This window comes from Corvus kubaryi, unplaced genomic scaffold (assembly GCF_017639235.1).
Source record: "Corvus kubaryi isolate FWS band 111438036 unplaced genomic scaffold, C.kubaryi_AGA036_p1.0 37398, whole genome shotgun sequence".
Lineage (NCBI taxonomy): Eukaryota > Metazoa > Chordata > Aves > Passeriformes > Corvidae > Corvus > Corvus kubaryi.
The window spans coordinates 2,635,472-2,658,249 of NW_024581137.1; the positions used below are offsets into that span (position 1 = coordinate 2,635,472).

Here is a 22,778-nt window from a genome sequence, read left to right on the forward strand (position 1 = left end):
GGGACTTTGGCGTCTTCTCTTCTGGAACTGTTCAGAACACCAGAACATCAGAACTTCACTGGGAGACCTTACACCTTGGCCAGGAGGGGCCCATGCCAAACCCGAGCTCTGGAGAGGAGAAAGCCACACCCACAAAGGACTCTGAAATCTATCCAGATTCTCTCCACAGTGAGAGGTTTTATTATTTAGCATTATTCTTTTCCCCTGCATGCGTGCATTGTGTTTGTTTAATAAATATTTTTTTTTCCTTTCACTTTCCTCCAAGGAAAAATTCTTTCTGAACCTGGTGGGGGAGGTATATGATGAACCTGCCTACTATTAGAGGACATTCATTTTGGACGTTCCTCCGAATTTGTCTCAAACCAGGACAATACACTTTGAAGTCACCATTAGCAATTCAGATCCTGGATTTCTACATTCTCTTCATATTATATGTAGTATATCACATAGCCCTGTGTTGTTCCAGAACACGATTGACTTTGTCAGGCATGTAAGCTGTCCATACCCTATAGCAGAAAGCCTCTCAAAGCCACACTAATGCATTAAGGAATGAGCCCATCTTCAAAGGAGTGAGTGGACTTCTTACAATGCCTCCCCAGCAGGTTTGCTCCAACTTCATGTACAAGACAAATTTTGTTTGTGGAAGTATGCATAAAGATGGAGTCTCTAGTTGTTATAAGATGGCTCTCCTAGACACTCTTAATATATGTATTATAAATATGTTTATTGGAGCAGAACTTGCATCAAAACAAATGTGATTTGACTGAAAGCTACTGCTATAGTAGATTTGCCTTGTCTGAGTAGAGTGGAGGCTGTCATGCCATCCAGAACCAGACAATACTTAAATTTCTTCCTTCTGTGTTAATTAACTTAATTACGACATTCTGAATTCTGGAGCTTATATGTATATTTATAAATCCAAGACTCACATCCTGTTAATGCCTTGAAATAAATAGTTAATATCCATGGAAATGTCAAGCCTTACTCATTGTACCTTTAGCAACACAATGAAGATATTTTGCATATTCAAACATAGTCATGTAAGTAGTTAATACTCACTAGAATGATTTTGCATCTATCTTGTACATTGTCATCAAAAACAGGTGTAGCAAGAACATATTCACAAGTCCAATGTGTCCCATCTTTTTTCTAGAACAAAGGATATACACAAGGTAAGAACAATGATCATTCAAGGGAAGACACCATTAACCAAAGCCACTAAACTAAGAGAAAGTTCTCAGAATGTTCTGAGATATTCACTTTCTCTATATATATTGAACAGACAACTTTTTATTTGTCAGTCCAATAGACATTTCTGACAATTCTTCCACATTATACCCTGCATGGAACTCTTCTTCTAGATTGTTCCTTTAATTAAGGGTCTCAATGTGTTCATATAACTCTGGAAGACCTGACTCTACTTTCACTAGTAGTAACCTTCCTGAAATACCTCAATGATTGAAGAAGTGACTCTGGCATTATTTGGCAGATCTCAAGGAGTTTACCAAAACCCCCTCATTTTTACACTTTTACTGCTAATTGCAGAACATCATGTTCAGATGGCTTTAGGCATGGTGTCTTCTGTTCTCAACTGATTGCTCAGATCTGGCAACTTCAAACAGTAAATACCCTGAATTGCTTATCCATTTCTAGTACTTAGGCCATGTTCCAGTTTGGCCAAATTTAGAGATATATCTATCCTCTAAGAGAAGGCACAACTACCCCTCCCCCCACCAGGTTCGGGAAAAATAAATTTTCCTCGAAGGAAAGTGAAAGAGATAAAAACTATTTATTTAACAAACACATGGGAAAAGGAAAATAATGCCAAATAATAAAATCTTTTGCTGTGAAGAAAAAAACCTGGGAAAGTGTCAGAGTCCTCCCTTTGGTCTCCTTGGAGCTGGGGCTTGGCCCAGGGCCAGGCCCTCTGTGCCCGGTGGAAAGTCCTCCTGGTGTGTTCTGATATTGAAGCAGTACACAGACAAAGGGAAAATATCCAAAATTCCAGAGAAGGAAAAAAGTTCAACTCTCAGTCTCTCTCTGGAGAAAAAGAAACTGAAACTGGCTGAAACCTGACTGGAAAAAAAAAAGTCACTATCTCTGTGTGACCTTGAACAGCTGCAAACTGCTTTGAAAAGGTTTTGCTCAGTTTTTCCTTCCTCCTCTCAGGCTCAGTTTAAAGGCATAGAAAGGCACAAGAATTAATTTCTGGGCATAGGGCAGCGATATGGGATACACATCATAAAGTCACCCCAAGACAGGCCATAACAGTCCTCAGCCATTTTTGAAAATTTGTGATGGGTCTTCTTGCAACATTTACTACCTAGAGAGAGAAAAAAAACACCATGACTTATTAGTAAAACCTCTCCTTGAAAATCAATCGGCATTCAGCTCCTATACTCCTGCCAGTCCTGAGAGTGTTAAGAAAACATCCCAGTCTGACCACTGGCAGACACTTTAGCAGTCACATTCCCAATGCCAGAGACTTTCACTGCTGGGACTGAAACACCTTCACAGTAGGTGGCTGCAGTGAGCCAATGGGTGCCTTCCTTGACACACCCCAATCATGCAGTCAGGCCAGGTTTCCTTACTTGTTTGACCGCAGGTTTCCCGTAGCAGAGTCTCAGATGTCCGTAAAGCAACTTATTTACAGCACAGTAATAGAAGAAATAGCTCGAGCTGGGGAGAGCCCCCAAAAAAGGAACTCCCTCACAACCTACATGTGGGCAAGTCACGATCTTCTCGAGTCTTCGGCTCCAGCTGTGTCTCTCAGTATCCATTCACCTGCCTGGCCACTAGTCTTCGCACCCCTTGTTATGCAAAGAGACAGTTCACGGTCTCTTGTCTCTCTGGGCTCTCACCCAGAGCTCAATCTGCATCTTGAACTGAAGCTTACAAACCGAGCCACCTGCACCAGGTGTATTCCTCAACAGAAAGTTGGACTTGGGATGTTGAAAGTGGAGGTCCATGCCATGAATTCTTCTCTATCAGACCTGCCTCAAGAAGAGGTTTTCTGCACCCTCCCAGTAACCTCCCATTCCCACTGCTTCCCTGTCAAAGGCTAGTCTCTCCATTATGACAATACTTGTGTGTTTACATTCAAGACTACTTTTTAAAATTTCCTTTTAAAAAAAAATATTTCACATAAATTAAAGGATAGTTCTACTACAGTGAAGAGCTGGAGCCAGGATAGAAAGAAAATTTCCTAAAATGTTTTTCAAACAAATATTTTATAAAGCCTTGTAGTGTTCAATAACCAGAAATGTGGGCTTCTGTCACCCTCAGCCCTCTCAACCACCATCACATCCCAGCATGGGAGGATGTGAGCTATAGAATGAAATGCTTTTGTCACTCTGACATATCTCATCCTCTTTATGAAAATACGTTTATCCCATCTAGCTCTTGCTATCAGTCTGAGACTTGGTTTGTCAAGGTTTAGACCAGCTGAAACACTTGCAAAATAGTCCCCTAGTTTTGACTGTAGAGATTATGATGTGAAAAACTTCAGCAATAGAACTTCAGGCACAGCTGCAAGTTGGATGGTATGAGGTGTCTGTGAAGCTTCTAACACAACATTTATGTAGGATAGCTGCACGACATTTCAAATTGTGCTATTTCAAAGTAAATTACTTTCCTTTCACAGCACAATAATTGTTTTTTCTCTCCCTCCTCTTGGGCTCAGTTTAAAGGCACAGAAAGGCACAAAATTAATTTCTGGGCATAGAGCAGCGATATACACATCATAAAGTCACCCCAGGACAACTGCGAATATTTGCAGGTACTACAAGGGTACACACAGAAGACAGACTAATGGAAGGATTGTTAATTTATTTTACCAGTCGTGTATAATGGTTCTTTAGCACTTCTCTCTTTGAAGAAAGAGACTTGAGGGAAAGATGTACTGTATGTCTTTCTATCATTATTGAAATTAGATATTTGTATAAAGACCTACAGCATCATTTGTAATGCTCCACTCTCTGAAACTGCTGCTTTAATCAAGTGTAATACAGGAAAAAAGATGTACAAAGCTAGAAGGAAGATAACATGTTCAACCATACTTGGACTGGTATGTCTTGACTCTCACAAGAAGGCCAGAGTGGCAGGTTCTGGAGGCTGAAAGTCAAATACATAGCCATCAGAAATGCTGTATGGTGGTTCATGCTCCATATACCTTTCCACCTAAACCACTGCAAAGCTTTTCTCATTCACAGCCATCATCAAAAAGTAGAGGACAGATTAACTTGCATTCTTCTACTGATCTAAATATCTGCCCTGAAGCAACCACCAAAGATCTTTAAAGTTCATGGTAAACATAATTATCTTGGGTTTTGGCCAGATCTTCCACTAACTAGAAACTCAGCTCCCACAGAATGCCAAAAGACCACCAGAAAACCTCTTGTCAACTCACACAGTTGTATGATTTGGGTGAAGCTGTAAAATTTGTGTTACTAAGCCTCCTTCTGCCACTACCAGTATTTCTGGACCCCTCAAGCTTTTTATCCCCTGCACATGATACACATACATAAGAGATGTGACTCTGGCATGCTCAGCCATGACAGGCATGTTCATGACCCAGAGGGAAAGCATACTTCAGCCTGAACTCCTTAAAATGACAACTCCTTCCCTCTATTTTGTCATGGGCTTTCCTTCCCTCAGAGAGTCTGTATACCACATCTCATCAGTAGATGATGGATGAGAAGGGAAACCAAAATGTCCTACTGCATATGCATGAGAACAAGACCTAATTAACAGAGGATGAGAGGTGGAAATTGGTTGTGCAAGACCTGCATGAAACACGTGAGCCTTGATCTGTCTGTTCTTCTCTGTGAGCTGTCTTCACATTCAAATATCTTCTGGCGCTGTGGTTGAAAGAAAATTTCTTGGGGTTGAAAGAAAATTTCACCTTTGCTGGAAGTCCCCATATTAAATATGCTGTTGCTAGGAAACTCTGTGCAGCCTTTCCTCAAGGCTGAATCCTGTAGTCTTAATCTTTAATTAGCTTTCCCTTGACCCCTCCATAAGGCTTGCCACTGGAAGACTTCTCCACAGGGTGAGGAAGACATTTGCTTGTGTGAGTAAGACTTTTCAATAAATCTCTTTAGAAGTGCTCAGGCTAAGAGAGCTGCCAGGACCTACAGAGCACTCTGTCTTGGCTTCACAGTAACAGGGTTTTCTGCAGAATACTCCAGAGTGGCTTCCAATTGATATCATTTCAACTTTGCCTCTTTTGTCTTTCTGACATTGCCTGGGTTCAGGCCATTACCAGTCATGAAGAAAAATAAGGAAAAAAAAGTGCTGGTTTAATAAGTCTTTTCAGAAAGAGACCCCTTGCTCTCTGCAACTCAGCTAGGCACCCACATGCCATGAGCTTGTCCCTCAGCTAAAGGGGCATAATGTGTTGGGCACAGACATGAAGCATTCCCTGTCAAGACGTCAAGGAAGTTTTGTGGCACTGTTACTTCAGATCAGTTTCAGCCGGAAACAGTCATGTTTTTGCAAAACCTTATCACAATACCAGCCTCAAATCATCTTCCTACAGAGCACCACCACAAAGCTGAAGTCCCAGATATCTCCATGGTCAGCAATGAGAAATAGGCACTGTCAGAGAAAGTCATAGTTCAAGACCCTGCTGCTAGTGCCCAGAACTGCCCTCTAGAAAGTTTCTCTCTCTCTTCATTGATTATAGGTGGTACCTTGGAAGGTGAAACTATATTTTGGTAGTTGCAGAAAGTCAGGGGGATGCTTCACTGCAGCTTCACTTTGATAACTACTTTTCCTAAGAATGTTTTGCGTTTCTCCTGGGTGACCACAATATTAGCCAAACAGTGTGCAGTAGGGTTTTCATCTATTAGAGAGGAGGCTTTCTTCCGCCGTACTGCTTTTAGTCATAGGAGGATTTCCTCCTGCTTCCTTCAGTCAGGAAGTCATATAATGTCCTGAGCTTTCCAGCACTGGGCCACAAAATGAGCAGCACCTTCATAGCTGGAGTCAACGGGAAAACCTCATCAGGCATGTAGAAATCACTCAACTGTGTGAGGAAATGATGTTTCTCATCTTCAGTCCCTCAGGGTTAGCTGCCCCCAGGATGCCATGGCCTGCAAACCATTAGTTTTTGGTGAGTCAGCCACCAATTCCTTAAAATCCCCAAGGGTCTTCAGGCAAAAATTCTCTGCTTTCTGAGATTATTTTGGTGGTAATGTGGTATGAACAGCCTTCCTTTCTTTGAAGTGGCCTCAAAAAATTTCTGTTGTCATCACTCAACATCAGAGAATTTTTCCTCCATGTCAGAGAAGACCAGGTACTGCCTTAGTTTTCTAGGTCCAACTTGCATACTCAAAGGTTTCCCGCAACAACAGCCCTGCCATGTGGACCAAATCTAGGAATTTGTGTGTTATGATGCTGCTCTCAGTGGAGAAATATTTAACTGGAAGGATGTGTCTCCAAATCATACAGTACTATATGAAGGTGTTTGCTGGGAGTACTTTTTCTGACTCTGGCCACACATTCTTTGGACTTAACCTGCTACACTTTCCACAATTCGCTTCATTTTCTCTCCAAAGCAAAAGAAACTCACTCTTGTACAGACGCTCTTGACATGATTCCATCTTTCAAATGACTGATTATATCATCAGTTTCTATTTCCTTCCTCATAAGTACTGCTACAACACTTACTCTTTTAATTCTTCCTTCCCCTTTGCAACATGCTGCCCAAAACAACTGCAGTCAAAAAAATCTCCTAAAGGAATTGTTCTTCCAGGCTTGTATTCTGCTTTTCAAGAAGCACCTTCACAGTTTAAAAGTGAAGTAAAGAAGTCTCGGGCATGTGGATAGTAGGGGTTTGTCATGAATGTACCCTGGAGGCCTGTGATCTGCTTCGGTGGTAATAGCGCAGCTACATGTGGTGACTAAGCTCCTGACACCCAGGGAAAACAACAATAATAATTGTTTTGTCCATCTGAATATAATTTTCCTGTGTTGACATATATACTTTGAGTCCTTTCACTGTGAGTATCTTCTTGCACTAGAGCTGTTTCAAGTGCTGCGTAACACTTCCTTGTGGTAGGACTTCCCTTGTTTTCATAAAGTATTTTGTTTCTTTCCCAACAGTATCCTTCATGTTTCAGATTGCTGCCTCATCCCAGTTGTTTATGGACACCCTGGGACTTCTGCTATCCTTGGTACCCAATACTAATTGGTAGGTAGTCACCCAGCCCATGGCTTTCTATTTCTTAGGGGAGATTGTTTTACAGCATTCACTTCATTTGTGGTTCCTGAAGTCCTTAATTTGCTATGCAGTGATTTACATTCTGCTGTGTTCCAGCTTTAGTTTATTCTTCCTGAATTTTGACTGAGCAGTGGTATTCCCTCTTGTCTCAGTCACATATGTCTACACTGTCTTGTATGTTTTCACCTCCTGTCAACAGTCATGCATCATGCACCCTTTTCCCAGGAAATCATGTGTGCTGATAACAGGCCAGCAGGTGTTTCCTACCAAATGTTGTGGCTGCTCATCTCTTCTTCCAGTTCCACCTACCTTGCCCAGGATGGGCAGTTTATATTCAGAATATGCTGCAAGGTCCTGATAAATTATAGCCTATAGCACAGGGAGCCAATTTTTTTGCAGTGATCAGTAAGTATCCAGACTGTCATTTTTTTCCTCTTTGTACCCACTTTGGAGGTTTGACCACTTTAAATCATACCCTTTTCTTAGACACTGAGGTTCCTTTGCATCTCAGTCATGGATGTAGCTGCTGAAATATCTGAGTTTTTGGTACCAGAACCTTGGGAGGGGACTTATTTTTGCAGTTTCCAGTTTTGCCCATGTTTCTGGACACAAAAGTTAGAAAAATACCATTTTACTTACCTCTGCTATGGAATGGATTCCACATGTAATAAGTTTTTTAAGAAGTGAGACCATTTTTCTGTGTTAGGGCTGATTTGACAGCATGGCAAAGACATAGAGAGATTCTGACCTTTCCCTTTGCATCTACAGTCAATCTGTAGTTTTCTGACAACTGGGGTTGAAGGAATCTGTATTTCATTAGTCCTGCTAAGGCCAGGCAGTGTTAAAATCCAAATGGAAGCTCTCTTTTGCCCTTCTTGTGTCTCATGAATACAGAATACTTTTTCCCCAGCTGTTTATTCAAAACTGAGTATCACAGGTTCTCCTTTGGCCCTATGCAGCTAATTAGGCCTAGGAAGCTAGCTACGTTGTTATCCTTCTCTTTGGCACGTACTGTAGCCAAGAAGAGTGCTTCTCTCTGCTGCTGCTGGAGTCTCTTTGGGGGTGCTCTCCAACTGCAGGCACCAACTGCACTGTACACCCTGTACTTTTCTGTTTGCTTATGCATCATGCTTCTGCAAAATTATTTATTTTGTGGTTGGATTCAAACAGCCTTATCAAAATACAACTCTTCAGTAAAGGTGTAATGAAATATTTGGACCTCATGAAAACAGAATGTTTCACTATTTTGCACAGGGAAGTTTAGGAAGAGGGTGAACAACTTCTCAGCTCTTGAGTCAGCATTTGGAGGGAGAGGGAAGTAAGGGTGAAAATGGCCTAAATGGCCAAAGCATTATTTTCTTTTAGCACAGTTTTGACGGTCAGAACTGGAAACAGTGTCAGAACACAAAGCTGCAAATAAAGAAAAATGATGCTTCAATCTAGATTGGAAAGCAAATTCACAGCTGCCTGTAAATTAAAACTAAGACCAGCTCAGTAGAGCCCACATCTGCCTGCACTTCAGGCTGATGGGGTACCAAGCAATTCTTACCTGCCAGGAGGATAGCTGTGTGCACGTGGTGCTGAGTCCCCATAATATGCTGTCTCAACAGGCAGTGTGTTCTACATGATGGTGAACACCTACTTAAAAATACTATAGTTCCAGACCAGGGCTGCCTCATATACATATATGCATCCATGTCCAAAATGACTCTCACTTGGGCTAGATTTTTAAAGATTGCCAAAGGGTGCAGATAGAGAACTCGATGGGAATGGGGCATGGAAAACAATTTGCCTCTATTGGTCCTGAATGTGTTTGAAAATCTGGTTATGTTTCAACTATAATAATGATCTTGGTGAAAGTAAGCTTGAGTATTTGAGCCTACAAATTGTTTGATTTTTGCCTGCGACAACATTCCTATGGGACAAATTTTATTTATGTGAATATTTTCTCCTAATTGTTTATGATGCAATTGAGCGTGATAGAATTTTAAAAAAATATTCTTATTAAAGAATGACTGTAAAACTTACCTCTTCATCTGTAGTGGTAAAAAGATCCTTTTAAGTAGCATTCTTTACCCATATTAGTTCTTTCTTCATCAAGTATTTCTTCACAAATTCCTTCTTACCAGTATTGGATTTCATAACTGAAAATAAGAATATTTTAGAAATAATATTAATAGAAAATAATATTTTCTCACTTTATAATTGTTTTCAAATATTGATGGTATATATTGGAATTTTTGTAGTAAACAGAGAATTGAAACTTACTGATTGGTAGGGGAAAAGAATAATTTTTCTTGCAATCCCACGCAGACTTCATAATAACAAATTATCATACATCCATGTAGGTATACAAAGAAAAAATAGGGGTTTCCTCATTTCATAGGGATGATTACATATATATATATATGATACATATTATCTTATATACATCTAATAGGACAGGGGCACCTTGAGACGTAACCAACATCTTCAAATCTAAAAAAAATATTGGATTCAAGTTTATAAGATATTCCTCTTTACTTGGGCCCAGTTTGCACTTAGATTTTAAAACCTAATGATGGTATACCAGAGGGAACAGAATTTGTATCTCTAAAGTGTACATTAGCTTAAGCTCATTCCTGGAACAATATAGAATTATACTTTATTGGAAGTATAAGTGCAGTGGTACCATAGTTTTAACAGCGGTAGTTAAAATTTTAAGCTTAGTATAAAATGAAAAAAAAAATAAATAAAAAGAAGCAGCAAAGTGACTTGCTATGATACTGCAGAGGAGCTAGAGAGAACTTGCACTTCACTGTGCTGTAAGTGCATGCTGATGGCAAGTGACCAACAGTATAGATTTCAATCTTCACAACGCTCACACAAGTGTCAAAGTGGCACCAAATAGCTGAAATCTGATCAAGGCTTTTGGACAAGGACCCAGTGAACTTACATAGGACTGTTTTAAGGCCAGTCATTTACAGTCTCAGTAATCTTGAAGGGGAGACAATCAGTCTCACTGGGGGAGGACTGAAGATTTCCTCCAGCTGTAGGGGAGAGAGTAAAGTAAAGTGCCCCAAAGAGGTACCAGGACTTCTTCCACAGACCCCCATGAAAACTAGCTCTGCTCTGACACCCTGAGAAAAGCATTGGTAATCAGCCTACAGATATTTTGGCATCTGGGTATCTTACCTGACAGACATATACATCGTCTTCAATGCCTTCTCAAACCTCATTAAAACCTGGGACAATAGCTGTCCGGTCATACCAAGTTCAGGTATGAAGAGCAGAAGGACTGTTTAGATGTATACAAAGAGGCATACCTATAAGTGTGTCCAAGGAGGAAAAGACAACAGCACAGCAACCTAGAAAGGTAATTACTTATCCTGGGCATTTCTGAGCACCATTGAGTTTGACATCTCAGCATTAGGAATTGATTAGACAACGTAACTTGTAAGATGGGAAATAGCCCTGTCCCATCAATCACGCAGAAATAAGGCTTATTACAGGTTCCCTTCAGCACCAAAATCAGGAGATCTGCAGGAGATGCCCTGCCTTAAAGATCTGACTGTTCAGAACCATCAATGAGTTTCATGGTTGCAATGACTCACTGCAGGAAATAAATGAATGGGAAAACCAGGAAGAAAAAGTGATTAAAAATGAAAAGAAAAAAAATGTATTAAACCCTCCCAGCAATCTTAGTATCTTAGACCACATATTTGCGCTCCATTCTTCTAACAAAAGACAATTATGAGCTTGCGCGTGTGCACACATGGACTCTTGCTTATTCTATGCTTTTTCACCTCATCTGGCAGCCGCTTTCCGGTCCAGCAGACACTAACATCTAATGAGACAAACTTCCCATTTTCAGACTAATCAGTCGGCTGCACTAATTGCAAATGCAAATATGCAAATTTATATTAATTAATTACTCTGCTAATTAGTTCTGCAGTCTTTTTGGGGTAATAAATCATTGTGCAGTGAAAGGGAAACACGTCCTGTCCCATTTCACTCCACATAAAAATTTAATGTACTAATTGAAGAAAATATATTAAAAAATCCCTGATTCTGACTGATAGGTTCCCTACAGAAAGGTATGATTGTAAGAAGTCTTGCACATCCCCAGCAAATGCCATCACTAAGGTGCCTGTTAGCGATTTAATTATCACATTATGAGCTCCAGGAAAAGCCAGTTTGCTGTGCTGCAGGCTGTGACTCTGAGCTCCATAGTTGACACATTTTGCAGCAAATGCTGTTCATACATCCATGAAAGATAATCTGGAGGAAAACACTCACTTTGCTCTACCTGAATGTTCTTTTAAGACTTGCATTTAAATCCCAGGAATCTGGGTCTGCTATATATACACTTTAATTCTGCAGCTTCATTAGATCACATTTGAAGGGGTTGTTCAGGAAAAATGAAGAGTAGCAGAAAGAGAAACTGCTTGCAGAGCCCTTCCCTCGTCTTGAATTTTGCTTTGTCTCTGATCCATTTCAACAGGGAACCTTCAATTCCCCATCTGGCACCACCTCTCCCTTGCAATCCTTACCTTGCCATTACACGGTGGGACTAGGGAGGGTCATTGCACTGCCCCTCCACTGGTGTTTTGCCCAGCCTCAGGTGATCTGTAGTCTTCTTTCCCCACACCAATATCTGGAAGGTGCAGCAAGTTCCCCATATTGATTTAATGCCCCAACAATGGCACTCAGGAAATCATGCTCATAGAACCTTAGGTACTAAAGCCTGCCAAGGTGTGAAGGTCAATATGCAAGGTGGGGCTTATTCTACGTTTTCCTTTTTTTAGGACAGGGAAAAAGCCCATCTTTGTAGCATAACAAACCCAACAGCACCTGGCTGTGAAAAAAGAATCCCCTCATCAAATGAAGCTATGCCAACCAGTTCATTACAGGCATTTTGGGAGCCAAAGACCCTCCTAAGAGGTTTGGAAAGGCACTGAGCAAAGTGAAGCCTCTTCTGTCACACAAGTTCAAGCTAACTAGAAATCTTCCACACCTCCCAGGTTTTTCCATCCTCCACTTGCTTACTTTTTTTCAAGTTGTGTACCATTAATGTGAAACATCTACAGAGAATTTTCTTGAGAGTTTGAATGTATTTCAAGTTAACTTGCCTTATAGACGTAGGTTGGAAACCAGTCAAAGATGTTATAAAAACCAACAGAGGACTTCTGTTATCAGAAACTCAGACAACTCATGTATCATAGTCTTCCATTATTAAGAAAAATTAATTTAAACATTAGCAAATGTTTTGCTTTATGCTTTAAATTACTTGTTTTAAATTGAAACAATAAATGAGATTTACAGGTAATTAAATTCCAAGGGCCTTTATCATTCTAGATTCAACCAGAAGTTGAGCTGTATACTTTTCTCATAGTTTGAAACCCTAAGATAGCTTTTTTCTTATTTATTTTACTTTCCTATCCAAACACTGGAATAAAATACTGTTAAACTGATAACCTGAAGTCCTGTGATTTAGGCTCTAGGAAATAAAGGAAAATTTAAAAAACCCTAAAATAGCTTAAATTGAAAGAGCAGTTTATGGAACAGCCAAAGATAAAATTTATTTTTCAAACAGTTGTAATTTTTGTTTGAAATACTAATATACGATAATGGCTATGCCATTCAACAGCATGCGAATGAAAATATTTATTTAAAGGCAGACCACCTTTAATCTTTCTAGGTTTGCAGGATCCTGGAGTCACATGGGATCCAAATTATTTGTTGTAGAGTGCAGGCCTCCCCACCTGCTGAGAGTTTTGCAGCTGCTTTTTTTTAAGGTCTACAAGATTTCAGAGATTAATATGTAAAGATTTTATCAAAACTCAACAGGTGCCTCTTAAATAATGAATAGATATGAGATGGTGATGTTCTGATTGTCTGTAGTGTGCTTTAAAGAGTTACATTTAAATTGTAATTGTACTAGGACATGAGATGTAACTTAAGACATTTGATAAAACCCATCCTTTGATGGGTTTGCTTCTATTAGCTTCCACAGAGCATGCATATTTTGCAAATTGTAGTAGGTATGAACAAAAGTATCTTCTTTTTCTTTTTCTTTTTCTTTTTCTTTTTCTTTTTCTTTTTCTTTTTCTTTTTTCTTTTTCTTTTTCTTTTTTCTTTTTCTTTTTCTTTTTCTTTTTTTCTTTTTCTTTTTCTTTTTCTTTTTCTTTTTCTTTTTCTTTTTTTCTTTTTCTTTTTCTTTTTCTTTTTTTCTTTTTCTTTTTCTTTTTTCCTTTTTCTTTTTCTTTTTCTTTTTCTTTTTCTTTTTTCTTTTTCTTTTTCTTTTTCTGATTGTGTTCGGAATACTTACATATAGTCAAAAAAACCACAATGTTAATAAAAATTCCTTCATGATAATCTATGTTTATGCCCTTTCACTTTCTTCTGGCTGATATTCATTCTCTTGTCAGGACTGTAAAATCAAGACTTTTCTTAACATATAGAACAGTAAGACCCATTTGGTATCCAAGATGAAACCCAGATGAGTGTTAAGATTGACAGTGTTTTCACCCTTGTAATTAGCTATTCACACAAATGGGGGTTTAGTTTGCACTTATGCTTGGAACATGGCTCCTCTTCATACAGAGAGCATCATTCACGTGTTAACATTTTCACTTTTGTTTTTTGTTGGCAAGTAAACCAGCATACTTACTATTGAGTTCTGTTAGATGTATATTTTGCTTATACTTTTCACTGTTTATTAGTATTCTATTCAAAAATAATTTAATGTGAGCAAAGCATGAACAAGAACTGTGTGATGCTCCTCTCCTTTGCCCTGCTCTGGAGGGAGGACCTCACCTGCCTAAAGCCACTCTGCTGCTTCCACGTGAATAATTTCCATAGACACAGTGCTGGGGCACTGCTTTCCAATATCTTTTTCTTTAAGGGTAAAAGACCCCCCTCCTTCCCTTGCTGAGGGAAGGATGGGTGGCCTCAGTACAACAGAATATGTACCACGCTGCTGAGCTTATTTGCCGTCTTTTTCTTGGTTGTGTACTGACTCAGTAATGTCTGGAGGAAGGGCACAGAACTAGGAAGCCTTATGGCATTACAGCAACGGTTGCCAGAAATTCATCAAGGATTTTGATGGGTTCTGAACAAGTCTGTTCATTCTAAATTGAGGAATAAAAGACTCAGCGATAGAAGAAAAGGCAAAGGGATGGCTAAAACATCTCTGTTTTGCTAGAACTGAGATGTGACTGATTTGCTCATACACACTAAGGGTTTAAACAGAAAAAAAACCCCAAAATTAACCATCCTAAATGGACTCAGTATGGCTCAATATGTACTCAGGCTAGACAACACACCACCACAAGAAGTGGATTTCCAAAATGTATGTTTGGAAAAAGGAATTGATATGCATATCAGAGTTACCATATTTAATTATAGTAATGCTTTTGGGTCATGCTTCAGGGCTCTCAAAATTCATCAACTGTTAGAGAACAGGCTGAGATTTCATAAGAGTAATCTCTTTTTAGCCTTCATGTACAGACTTTAGGGGTCTCTCTTCATCAAAGGCTAATTCTAGAAAATATATATGAGATAAGAATGATCTTAGGTTTAAACAAACACCAAAAATTACTATGTTTTCAGTTGTGGACTATAGGTCTACATGGTCCTTCATCTTATGGGAATGAATGGCTCTTGGAAGTTCATTTAGTCTCTTTTCTAATTCCTTATAAGGCTAGAATGCAAATGGAATGAAAAAGAGGTTAAGGAAAATTTTATCACTCAAGTGATCAAGCAATAGAGGTAGCATAATACCTCTATTGTCTTTTGTACCCTACAAATTAATTAATATTGTTTCTCTTTAGAAACAATTGGATCCACAATGGTCAAGAGGACAACTATCAGGCTAAATTAACATAAAGATCACATATAAAATCATTGGGGGAAAAAGGGAGAATAGACTAATGGTGGAGAAAAGAGAAGCCCTAAAGGCAAACAGTAGAATTAATAAGTATGGTAAATGCAAACCACCTAAGCAAAAAATAAAAATAATGATTGGGGAAATAACAGTGAAATAGGAAAATCATTTTTCTCTACTGAAGCTCCATGTCCTCAGCTCTTTGCCTCCAGGAACTCCAAGCACAAGGATGGCTTTTCACCCAAGTAATAGGCTATCCAAATTGAGACTACTGTTCATCTCTCTTACAGGAGTAGAGTGCTGCTTTCCTCTCTCTCCCACATTGATGCAATGCCATCACCACAGCTCAGAGAGGGCATCTGTATGAGGAACCACACTTGGGACCAGGCCAGGGTGATGCCTTAGGTTTTAACTTTCATATTTTTCAAATCCTGTACTGCCTAGTGTGCAACTCTGAAGTTTCTTGTAGCTTGCTAATTTCTGCTCTCTCATGCTAGGTAGACATAACAAAGCCTGTCCGGGCCTGCTCTTCAAGAACACTCAGACCATCCTAGGCCCAAAAATATAAACCAAAAGCCTCTAAACAGGGCGCAAGCTTGGGGAAATTACATCATTAACTGAAGCTTTAAATCGAGAATTAACCCTGATATGCAAATGAACCAAACCTATAAAGGTGTGAAGAACTCATGACTTGCCGTCCATCTTGAGGTCCATTTTGGCAGTAGCTTCTGGCTCCCCAGGGTGTACCTTTGAAGGCTCTTCAAATAAATACCTACCTTTATTCCCTTATTCCTGTCTAGTTTCTGGTTTTTTAGGTGGCCACTTCAGGCATCAGTGGAATATTAAGATATATAGCTATGGGGCAGTCCAGGACTGGGACACTGTGGGGCAGCAGCAAGAAGCCTCTCTAGCACAAATCAAGTTGTGAAGAAATTCAGTGCTTCAGGGACAGGTGTGCAGGTCACTAGTGCAGGTCAGAAAAGTGAAACTAAACCACCACATCCCTATTGGAGAGAAAAAGGTCTGGGTTCCTCTTTTTTATTGTATTTCAAAGCTCTTTCTCACTTTGTTGGGGGATACCTCACTGTACCACACTGAGGCAGAAACAATAAACCTGCGATGTAACAGGTTAAAATGAAGTTGTGGCTGCAAAGTATTTTGAAACAGTTAGGAAAAATGGAATTAGAGAATACTTCCAGTGAGTTATCACAAAAAATTCCATGTTTGTTTTCAATCCCAGCCATGATGAAGTGGTGAGATACTTGGTTGGTATACTCCCTCACAGTATTTTCAACAGAAAAACTGCATTTAAATTTCAGAAGCTGACCATTTCCTGCTTTGATGTACAGAGTAGGGAGGAACAGATCATTGCCAGACATTTAAAAAAGAGAAATGCCTATTTAGTGAAAAGCTGAAAGAAAATACTGTCTTTCAGTTAATTTTTTTTTCATCAGTTAATTTCTTTTAAAATATCTTAATTATTTCTCTTTTTCGGCACTTTACTTATCCAGAAGCAAATTTATCTTTGTGCAGTAACACAATAGGAACTACGAAGGTTAGTTTGTAGCTGATCCTTAAATCACTTTTCCTATATAAAGCATGTAGATTCACACTTTTTCTTCTGTAAGAGCAAAGACACATTTGTCATATTTGACACTAGCTTTGCATAAACAAAGGTTAAATAAAGCATTAGCACACAAGATTTGATCAAGGCAAAGGTTTTTTGACCATACATCTACAATTTAAACATCCGACTTACATGAAAACGAATTATTCAGTTTCTCTGGAATAGAAGAGGAAGCGCAGTTAGGTGTAGATTGATTTTATCAGACTGTGAACTGGCTGTGGTGTAAATTGAGAAACACTTGAGCTATATTGGGCTGGAGAGGAACAGAAAAATATTTATGCTGTGCTGCATTACCTTCATGTGTTCCACAGACAGCAGTATTACTGACCTTTTATTTTTCTTCCCTGCCCTCTATCTATCCTCTTCTAGCTCACACTACCATTGCCCCAGATAAATAGTCAGCAGTACCATCACTCTTGCCTCAATCTATCACTGGTAAGATATTTGAGAAGGTAATCAGCCCAGCTGGAGAAAACAGAAGTGGAAAATATATTTGTGCTTAGAAAATGGAAACATAACATTTATACTTGGGACTTGAACATGCCGGGCTCTCAAGTGCTTCTCTAACTGCCTGAGCGTCTTCTTTCTAATCACTTGTAAATATAATCATTTGCAGATATAAATTTCGTTATGTGCATGTAGTAGCAGTGTGCATGGAATTCGCAGTAATATTCACAGCATTCACCTCTGGGAAGTGGTCCCTTAATGGTTTCAGTCAGGAACACATGTTTTAAGTACATAGTCAGAATAGAGATTTTGTTATTTTCCTTTAAGGTTGAAAAAGAAAATTGTTTCCTTCCATGATCATCTCAGAATTTAGAATTAGGTCAATGGGACGGGCACATGTGCAGACACTGAAAGTTGCTGAGCTCTCAGTGTATTTCTCATTGTACATCTGACTCACCATGGGAACTTGAGTGATAGCCCCTCTGTCTATAAAACACTCCCTGAGCCAGCAGGCACTGAAGATACATTTCAGTTCATACAATGCTGTAATATCTTTGTTTGCCATGTGCTGTAAGAAGCGCAAGGTAACTTTCATAAGTACGGAAAGTAAAATAAAGTAGATTTCTCTTGCACAACTCAAATGCAAATCCATGGTGCTTTGAGTATTTTTTCCAGCTGCAGATGGAATTTCACCATTTTAATAGTTTTTATTCCGTAATGCTACTTTTGTGCATAAACAGTCATTAACTTTTCATCAGTGTCTTCATGGATTAAATAGTCCCTAAGTACACAATGACAGCACGGATCATTATGGACCCTTATCATTTAAAATGGAAGAGAACAGAGGTTGTGTGTGTGTGTGAATACATCTCCTAACTCCCTCTCTTTCACAAACTATAAGGTTTAATAGCAGTTAACACTAGACCACAGCACTTCTAAATAATGATAGCCCTGCCAATTCTAACTGGTATTCCAATTAGTCTGACAATTTTACTAGTTAAGGACATTAAACTTTTAAAGAAAGTCTATCTTTTTTGTGTTGTGTTTGGCAAAATGGAATTGAGGGTATAAGGAAGCCTGAATCTCTACTTCCAAGAATTGCTGATGATTAAAGGAAAAAAAATATTTGGGGAGCATGTAGAAACATTTAGATATGGTAGCTAAATAAGAAGCATAGGCTATCTGAATTGTAGAATTCAGAATATTGTAAATGATAGAGAAATTGTTTAAAAAAGTGAGAACTGCAAATCCACAATACATGGCTGAAAGAGGTTTGCCTTTTGGAAATAATGATTTAAGCCAGGTGCTATAGGGATTTCAGTAAATTAGGCAAACTGAGACATTCCTTTGTTTGAGGAAAGATCACTTTTCTAAATTTTCTTTCCTTCAGATATGAAACAAAAGCAAAGAAAAAAAGTATGTTCCCCAATGTAAATTTTTTCAGTGAATATTTATTTCAAATCAATATTTTTTTAAAAAATTGCTCTGCTTATTATTTTACATATTATATGCAATTTTCAAAAGAAGCATCCTTTCAAATCTCTTTGAAGTGACTTAAAGATCTTACTTTTCCTAAGTACCTTATTCTCAGAATGAAATTTCATTACAGTGCACTTAAAACACAAAGTTTTTTGCCAAAAAATAAACACATTCTTCTGAAAGAAAATAATTTTTTTTTGCCACTTTATGTTACAAGATCAAACTGCAAATATTTCTTCATAATCAAGATTTTTGTTTCTGCGGGAGTAAGAGCACTTGCACAGAGTCTCTGCAAAAAAATCTTATTGTTAACTTGTGCCACAAGAACCAAATGAATTACAGACTGCATGCAAAGCAATATTTACTCCAAAGCCCACCAACCTGAGCATCACAGATTTCATTCTTCCAGCACCCAGTCTTCAAGACATAGTGCAGAAACCATGAATCTCTCAGGATTTGGTCTCATGCCATAATGCCAAGTATATTTCCTATGTTGCCTCACCAAATCATTACTGCATTGCCTGTATTCACACTGTTTAAGGATTTTGAGATACTGGGAGAGATGGCTATTCTAGTCACCATCTGTTGACATCAGCTGTCTTCAAAATTCATAGCAAAGTACCCTTTTGAGAGAAATTTTACCTAGATGGCTTTACATATCAAGATGTCTTATAGGTCCAAATGCAGAATCCAGACACCAGCATGCCTCTCTAGGCAGAAAGCACGCTTCAACCCAAGTCACACATAAAATTCCTGAACACAAGAACGAAACCCTGAATATACCATAGCACAGTCTTCAGAATGCATGCCTTTGAACAATTTGTTAAGTGCAATTTTTTTTCTCTTGTGGACACACTGCAGTAATAAGACTTGAACTCCTATACATATTTCTCAAAAAATAGCAACTGAATTAAAGATGATCAGAAAGAAACTAAAATAAAGCCAGATACATGAGATACATTTTGTCTTACACTGTGAAAAATACCATGGGAAGAAAAAAGGATTTCTAACTTGCAAAAATATATGCAAATTCAGTACTGTTTCTGCTGACTGTTTCAGCATTTTGCAAATTATGTCCTGCATGAACTTTTGCTAGCATTTCAAGAGCTTAAAGAGACAGGGTCACAATAAGGCCACAAGAGCCAGGTAGAAAGCTAACATGGCAACTAGCACAACAGAGGGGAAACACAAGCAGGATTCAGGCTCAGCAAGCCACACTGCCTTCTTAGGAAAGGGATTTTGCCCTGAAAAGAAGGCTTTTTGCCAAACTTCTAGGTGCTTTCTGGCCATGGTTGTTTTAAACTATTTGGAGATTCAAACTAGTCCTCAGCCAGCCAAAGGACTGAAATGAAAACTTCAGGCTGCCAAAAGACATGCAATTTCCTTTGCACATTCTGTTAGATGAGACCAATTGACAGAGTGGTTACCTTCAAAACCAACACTGTGCTCAAACTGTGGCATTGATTTTCCTGATGACTGGTGGACAAGGAAGGTGGCAAGCTGTAGGGTTTACACAACTCCTTAGAGATTGCTTAGACATAAGGGATGTTAATTACAAAAAGTACTGTTTACTTCATCTTGCACTTAAGTGCACGATAACCTCACCTCTCTTTACAGCACATCACAACTTCATGTTGATTTTGGAAAACTTGATTGACTATTTAGACAATGCTGTTTTTGAGAGGGAGTCCACATATTTTATAAAAAACCTCTATTCAGGTGTAAGCAAAATCCCCTCTTGACCCTACTTCTTTAATTGTATACTTGAATAGAAGGGAATCAAATTTGTTAGGTTAAGAATCTAAGAAAATTACATCTTACAACAGCAGCGTATCTGCTTGTTCAGCAAATTTGGTGAAAAACACATTAAAATGGATTTTTATAAAGATGAAAAATATCAGCTACTCTGAAAGTAGATCTACAGCTAGAAGTAATAGAATTGTTCACTCATCACTGAAATACTTTCTCTTTAAACATCCGTTTTTCCAAAATTATTTTGGAAAAATATAATTACAGCCCTATCTGAATTCAGCACCATTTTACAGCTGAGATGAAATTAGCTGTGCCTTTCACTTTCTCAGAAGCTTGGGGATAGAATCCAGAAAACAGTTTTATAAATTCCTGTTCTATTTGCAGTCAAATTCCACCACCAAATCTCCTGGACTGTCAGGGGAAAATTGATCCTGTGGTTAAAAGACCTCAAATGTTTGAGCTTGTCTCGAGGTAAAATTAGATGATCAAGATCCTTCAAACTATATAACTGTCCACCTTTCACTGCTTTCAAATCAGTGAAAGATGCATATGGTTTTGTGTAACAAGAAAAAGCAGAAAGGCTATGATTCAGTAACTGTATACATCATCTAATCTCCCTGAAAAATAATTTCTGGTGTGGTTATCAAATAGACTTCTCATTACTCCAAACGCTTGCATTGAGCATTTTAAAACAGTGGAAAAAGTTCAGGATTAATGCTGTAAGAGCCTTATGCCTCCCTTTTCCTCCTAGAAAGTAGTATTTCCCTGCTTCATTCCTACAAACATTTCATTCTGGCACTAGCTTTGGTTTTCTTATTTTGCTTTTTGGGTTTTTAATCCAAAATTACCTTTTTTTTCAATAAGAAAAGATCCATAGTAAGGTTTTTAAGTACATGCATTATCACATGTTGCAGATGCTGTTTGGCAATCATGGATGCTAGGAGTAGTCAAAAGTGTAACACAGATTTGAGAAACGTAAGGGAAGCCATACTTCATTAACAGCTTGGGATGCCTGATTGCACAGCTTTTCTGCTTTTTGAATGAAAATTAACTTATCTTAGTCAGATGAGTATCTCAGGAAAAGTCCTGTCCAAAAAGGGTTATAAATTCAGATAATAAAAGGCAAACCAAAAGGAGCATATATTTCCATTACAGCAAGCCTGTGTCATCCTGCTCAACATTTCATATTCTTTCCTAAAAACAAGCACCTCTGCTGAGCTGTTATGAAACTACCTGCATACTTGTGTGTAGAGAGAATGGCAGTTGTAGCTTTGGCATTTAGTTCTGTCAGCTACTTGCCTTCTCACCTTTAATAACGTGCATTCAAAATAGGCTTAAGTTTGGGGTTTTTTACTTTTGTTTATTTATTTTCCTAAGGCGTTCATGCATATAAGAAGAAGGAAATTATCATTCCTACATAGGACCTTACAGCCCACCCGGACTTCCTACATAGGACCTTACAGCCCACCCTTAGTGAAGTTTCATGGGGCTAAAGAAGTCACTTCTCTAGCCTGAGGGCTTTCTCCCTGCTGAGTTTCAAAGGTCTGCTGCAAATAATAAAAGTGTCAGACTTTCTTATAAAGTTTGCAAGGAACATTGACAAAGTTGCCCTTACAAAGCATCCTATAATTTCCTGGGAGGGAACTGTCCAACAGAAGCTAATGTTTCTCTTAGGTTTTATTTTACACTTCTGTCAAGTCATCATTCATTTAACGTCTTGGTTTTCTTGCATTTTAAGATCCAATTACTAGAGAGATGCCTCTACCCAAATTAAGGTGCAAATGAGACCATATGTCAAAGTCAATACTACAGATTTTATTTAACAGTAAATGTGAGAGAGAGAGAAAGAAATAGGAAAGGGGGAGAGTGGTTGGAGAGGAGAAGGAGAGTGAGAGAGAAGGATAGTCACCACCTCGTGGATCCAGACCCTGTTGCCCTTCTTCCGGTCTTCTTGGTGAAGGGGCTCCCATGAAAGAAAGTTCAATGCGTTAATATACATTCAGGTATACGTGGGAATGCCCAACCACCTCCCCTGAGCTGGAGGGGAGAGTTTTACACTGTCTTTTGCAGCACTGAGGATCTGTTGCCCCACTGCGTATCATGTGCAGTCGCCTGGCGGAAGGCCTCAGGAGTGTGTCTGTGGGCTATGGCCTCCCCCATTGGAGCTGATTTTCGGGACAGCTGCTGGGTTTGGCTTTCTTCGTGGATACATTCTTCTCCCAAAGCCTTGTTTACTTCTCCTTAGACCTGAGACAATTGGACAATAGTAACACCTTTAACTTATTTGAAATTCCATTCAGGGGACTTAACTCACAGTCCAAATTCCAGGAATGCAGGAGGCATATTGGGCATAGGTGGGACAGGTAGAGGGGACAGGTAGT

The 22,778-nt window shown here is 38.9% G+C and overlaps 1 long non-coding RNA gene across 1 annotated transcript; it reads right to left on the bottom strand.

The window, feature by feature from the left end:
* Positions 1 to 1,071: 1,071 nt before the first annotated feature.
* Positions 1,072 to 19,282, bottom strand: LOC121672080. Its single transcript, XR_006018760.1, has 3 exons — positions 19,027 to 19,282; positions 9,254 to 9,369; positions 1,072 to 1,149 (listed from the first exon to the last, which is right to left on the bottom strand). It is a non-coding gene; the product is annotated as an uncharacterized LOC121672080 (long non-coding RNA).
* Positions 19,283 to 22,778: the final 3,496 nt, after the last annotated feature.